We start from the raw sequence: 5,890 nt of genomic DNA on the forward strand, positions 1-5,890 counted from the left end.
GAGCTAAAAGGGTGTCTGGGGGCCATACTCTCAGGGTTTCTCCAGTCTCTTTCAGGCCAGTAAATCTGTTCTTTTGTGTGTGTGTTAGAATTATGCTCTACATCCTTCTCCAGCTCTGTCCAGAACCCTCTGTTGTGATCCTGGTCAGAGCAGTCAGTGGTGGTAGCCAGGCACCATCTAGCTGTACTGGACTCAGTCCGGTGGAGAGCTTGGTAGCTGTGGACAATTAGTCCTTTGGACTAATCTTTTCCTTGTATCCTGTTCTCTTCATTCTCCCTTGCTCCCGAAGGGATGAGACCAGTGGAGTATCTTAGATGGCCGCTCACAGGCTTTTAAGACCCCAGACACTACTCACCAAGGTAGAATGTAGAGCGTTGTCTTTATAAGCTGTGTTATGCCAATTGAGCTAGATGTTCCCCGAGACCATGGTCCCCACAGCCCTCCGCCCAGCAATTCAGTCCCTCAGGGAGTTTGGATGTGTCTATGGGGCTTCCATGACCTTTCCTTGTACAAGTTGTGCTAGTTTCCCCTGTATTGTGTACTGTCTCACACTTCACCCAAGATACCACTTATCTATTGCCTATTTAGTATTCCCCCCCACACCCCTCCCATCCCTGGTAACCAACAAATATTGTTACATTTTGTGTGTGATATAGATGAACATTTTGAGTGTTTGTTTTTTAAATGCACAATTTGATGCAAATCTGTCTCTTATACCTAGTAAGACAACAGGACCAAAGACTATGAACAGCTTGAAGGCTCTTGATACATTTTTGCCAGGTTACCTTCTGTCATGGATTGAATTATGTCCCCACAAAAATGTATGTATCAGTTTGGCTGGGCTATGATTCCTGGTATTGTGTGATTTTCCTATATGTTGTAAATCCTCCCTCTAAGACGTTAATGAGGGTGGATGGGTGGCAGTTGTGTTAGTAAAGCACGACTCAGTCTATAAGATTGGATTGCGTCCTGAGGTAATCTCTTGAGATATAAAAGAGAGAAGTGAGCAGAGAGACAGGGGGACCTCAAACCACGAAGAAAGAAGTGCCAGGAGCAGGGTGTGTCCTTTGGACCCAGGGTCCCTGTGCAGAGAAGCTCCTAGTCCGGGGGAACATTGATGAGAAGGCCAACAGAGAGAGAAAAGCTTCCCCTGGAGCTGATGCCCTGAATTTGGACTTTTATCCTACTTTAGTGTGAAGAAATAAACTTCTATTTGTTAAAGCCATCCACTTGTGGTATTTCTGTTACAGCAGCACTAGATGACTAAGACACCTTCCAAAACTGGGAATAAGAAGTCTCCTTTCTTGTCAAGAGGCCATGCAGTTCAGACTGGTGACTATGTTTATCCTAGCCAGTTCAGGATCAAAGTCAGCCTGTATTACTTAAAAACAAAACAGAACAAAAACATCTACTATTATGTTAAATAAAAGATGACATCATTTTGATTTGGGTTAGATTTTAATTGAAAACATATAAAAATAAAAGGATATATGCAACATTAATAAATATAACAAAATGTAGACAACATCATCAGAATTGTCTTTGGGAGAACACTATGTGTTTGGAAGAAATGTTTTGATGAGTTGATTGGGGTAGGGATGCTCAAATAGAAAAAATATGATCACTAGTCCTGCTATATCCTGATCTCCTAGAACAACCATTGGGACATAGCAGGCACTCATTAAATACTTGTTGTATGAGTAAATTATGGAATCTGTTCTCTGAGAAGTATAACCCAAAAAACCAAACCTTTGCTATCCAGTTGATTGTGACTCATGGTCACCCCGTGTGTTAGAGTAGAACTGCTCTGTAGGGTAGTCTTTAATCTGGGTAGTGCAAGCAGTTAAGTATTTGACTACTAGCCAAATGGTTGGTGGTTCAAACCCACCCAAAGGTGCTTCAGAAGACAGGCCTGGCAATTCGCTTCAGAAATGTCACAGCTTTGAAAATCCTATGAAGCAGTTCTACTCTGCACACATGGGGTTGCCATGAGTCAGAATTGACTCGACAGCAACTAACAACAACAACAATCTTTACAAAAGCAGATTGCCAGACATTTCTTCTGTGGTGCTGCAAGCCATTTGTATCACCCAGAAACCTTCTAGGTTCTATTAAATGGAGAACCCTTTATTTGGCTGAGTCCTTGCAATGAGTTTTCAAGTTCAAATTTGGGGGCAGGAGCAGAGGAAGTGAAATTGGTTTTCGTAATAGAGGGCAGAAGAATTTGAAGTTCCAGGGGAAATCTTAGAATGAGAAAGTAAAGAGAAAGCATAGGCAGGCACTTCATAAGAGAGAAGCAAAAGCAAAAAACCCAAACTCGTTGCTGTTGAGTCAACTCTGATTCATAGTGACTCTATAGGACAGAGTAGAACTGCCCCACAGCGTTTCCAAGGAGCAGCTGGTGCATTAAAACTGCCAACCTTTTGGTTTTCAGCTGAATTCTTAACCACTGCACCACCAGGGCTCCAGCAGAAGGGACAAAAGATAACTGGGGTGGGGCGGGGGCAGTGATGCCGAGACAAGACTTTGGAGAAAATACACCTCTTATAGGAATTTTTTTAAGTTGTCTCTCCTTCAAAATGTTTAGTACAGTCTATTGTTGTAGCATTGAACAAAACTTACACTCTGTTAAGAGTGAAAGCAAAGAGATTTATTCAAAAATAGAACAGCCAGGCTGGGAAACACAATCTAATGTGAGATCACAAAGTGTTCCAAAGTTCTGAGGGAGAAGTGAGCTTTTTATACAGAGAAGTGGAGAAGGGAGTAAGTCACCACAATCATGGGGACTTGGGATTACATATGGTTACAAGACAATAGCAAGTCAAAATTTCGTAGGATTAGTTAATCTATTTTCTAACATAGACGTCCTGGAGCCAACCTAGCAAGCAATTTTCCAAAATATCTACATATACATTCTTCCTGGTGCATGCTGCGCAAACATTCTCCCAAGACCACCTGGATAAGCATTTCCTGACAAACATTTCTTCATAAACCACATCTGGTTCCCTTCATTGTTTGCTGAGGTGGTTAAAGTTTTACAAGAAGTTACATTTCATAAGGCTGTAAATCACAGGCTGTATTCTTAGGGAGGAAGAAAGAAGGCCTAAGGACAAGCTAAAGTTTAATTTTTTAAAAAAATGGGCTTTGATTCAGATCTAGGTCAGTCATTTTCAATAATGCCAATCACCTCAGTTTTAGAGTGCCCTCACACAGTATTTTAATTATTTACTTACTCAACATACTGCATTGGGAAAATCTACAGCAAAAGACCTCTTTAAAGTTTTAAAAAGCAAAGATGACCCAACCCATGGTCTTTTCAATCATGCATGGGAAAGTTGGGTAACGAAATAGGAAGACAGAAGAATTGTTGATGCATTTGAATTGTAGTGTTGCTGAGGAATAGTGGCTATACCATAGACTGCCAGAAGAATGAACAAATCTGTCTTGGAGGAAGTATAGCCAGAATGCAAGGATGGCAAAACTTTGGCCCACTTACTTCGGACACGTCACCAGGAAAGACCAATTGTTAGAAAAGGACATCATGTTTGGTAAAATGGGGGAAATCCTCAATGAGATAGATTGATACAATAGCTGCAACAATGGCCTCAAACATACCAATGATCATGAAGATGATGCAGGACCAGGCAACATTTTGTTCTGTTATACAGTGAAATCTGTGAGAGCCAGAACTCAAAGGGACTGCCTTATTCTTCTGGGTCTTGTAAGTTTTCCACTTTGACAGGGCAGAAAATGTTTCTATCGCTCGTTTTAATGGAAAATATTTTAGTTTTCCTTCTCTGACAGGTTTCCACCTTACATAGGTTCCAGCTTTCACAGGTTTTACTGTACACAAGGTCACCATGAGTTGGAGCCAACTTAATGGCAACTAACAACAACCTTACCTAGTAATGTTTTTGTGAGAGCAGATTCTTTTGGAGGAACTCAAAGTGGTGCTGAGTTTCTGGTCTATGCCCACATAGGGGAACAGAAAGATAGCTAGTGAGCATGCAAGGGTGGAAGAATGCTGTGGCATGTGTATAAGTGAAAGAGTAAGAGATCCCTCTCCTGAAAGACAATCTCCCCTCTGGCAGGCTGTGTTCCTGGAACTGCTTTAAAGTGCAGGTGCTTCTGAAGCACCGGTGTCCTGTAAGTGGCTGGGGTGTCGGTGCCTATGGGCAAGCCCTGCGTGCACTACTGGAAGTTTTATTGCACACTTCCTCATGTGCCTTATTGAAAGAAGATGCCTGTGACTTTTCACACACTATTTTCTAAAATATATAAAAATTGCAGAGCTTGAAAACTTTGAGTTGCAAGACATGTTTCTTTTAATCTTCACATTGAAAAAATGAATCCTATCAGTTTTATAGCTCTTCTGTCCCTTATACCAATTTTGAGTTCTGTTATGCAGCCAGTCCAGCGTGGTTTTAGACTCTCATGGGGCTTTTAGAATTTCATCATCTTTTGATACGTGCACCTGCAATATACATTAAAATTAAAAGGAAATAGCCTTGTTTCCATTACTTGATGTCCACGTTTATGGCAAATGAAAACTGTGAGCCTGTTTGAATGACTTCCATACTCAAAGATGACCCTGCTCTCATATCTTCTGTCTCCTTAGTACAGTCATGGGTCGCTTAACATTCATAATATGTTCTGTAAAATAGAACATTATATGATTTGGACGTTATGCGAACACCATATCATACACATGAGCTGGGTCACTTTCTGCCGCCCTCATAGCAACCACCAGCCAAAGCCTCACAAAGATCGAAAGACTATGCCTGGCCATCTGCTACATCGGCCACCTGTCGGATGTGCTGGGCTTCAGTGAAGAGAGCCCACCAGGCTGCTGCTGGCCGCTCAGCAAAGCGGTGCCCCCTTGGGGCTGCACGCTTTGCCCAATGGCAGCCCTGCACGGGTACAGACACAAGGCCTGAACTCATCAGCTCGCAACGCCACGTCCTGGGAATCCGTGCCCACCCGTCTCAGAGCCCTGACAGCAACCAAGCTGCATGACCCACCGATGCTCTACGCGGAGACTGTGTGCCCTGAAGGGCAGGCAATGGAGCTGAGCCCCTCATCTCTGCTCTTTCCTGGTGATGTGCTGGCCCTGCTGGAGACCTGTATGCCCCTGTCACCCCTAGAGTGGCTGCCAGCCTGAGGAGCCCGAGTAACAATAAACAACTGGTGCTCTGTCTGTGAGCACTGAAGCCCTTTGGACGTCAGGACCTTCGAAGCCTTCCAGCCTCTCTGTTCTGAAAGAGAGCACCAGCAATGCTGGCATGGGCATTCCTGGGGGTGAGAGCTATCCCCACCGGGGCAGCCCCAGTTAAGAGGGGCCCGTAAGGTAGATGCTTTAAGGCAGGCAGAAGGCCCTGCTTAGTATGTATTTATTTATTTGTGAATAAACTGTTTTTGCTGTGTCAAAAAACAAAAGAAAACAAAAAAACCTCATGGGACCACGGACGTGTATGTGGTCTGATGTTGCCCAAACAGCCGTTGTGTGGCACATGACTGTAGTAGCAGAGAGCACTGTACTTTTCACAGAATTTTCCACAACTCCTCCTGTAAAGCCTTCAATGAAGCTGAACGTGACTAATGGGCAAACTATTTTCAAATGTTGAAACCAGGGCATAGAGAAGTAGCCAGGACAGCAAAGTCTCTGGTTGTTGACCTTACTGAGTAGGCTTTCCAATTCTCCATTTATTCTTCCCTCTCTGATGGAGGACTCTTATTATTCTTACATTTTAAGAACATTTGAAATGTTGGTTCTTAAAGCCCTAGGAAAGCAACAGGACAGACTAGCTTTATCGCCACATTAAAAGCAGAAAAATGGGAAAATCATTCAGAGGGCCTCCGTGGAGCTCTAAACTCACCCTCTTGTTCCTGC

General features: G+C 43.2%; 1 pseudogene; it reads left to right on the forward strand.

Annotated features, from left to right (window-relative positions):
• Nucleotides 1–4,686: 4,686 nt before the first annotated feature.
• LOC105756630 (mesoderm posterior protein 1 pseudogene) lies at nucleotides 4,687–5,274 on the forward strand (annotated as a pseudogene).
• Nucleotides 5,275–5,890: the final 616 nt, after the last annotated feature.

This window comes from Trichechus manatus, unplaced genomic scaffold (genome assembly GCF_000243295.1).
Source record: "Trichechus manatus latirostris isolate Lorelei unplaced genomic scaffold, TriManLat1.0 scaffold00101, whole genome shotgun sequence".
Taxonomy (NCBI): Eukaryota; Metazoa; Chordata; class Mammalia; order Sirenia; family Trichechidae; genus Trichechus; species Trichechus manatus.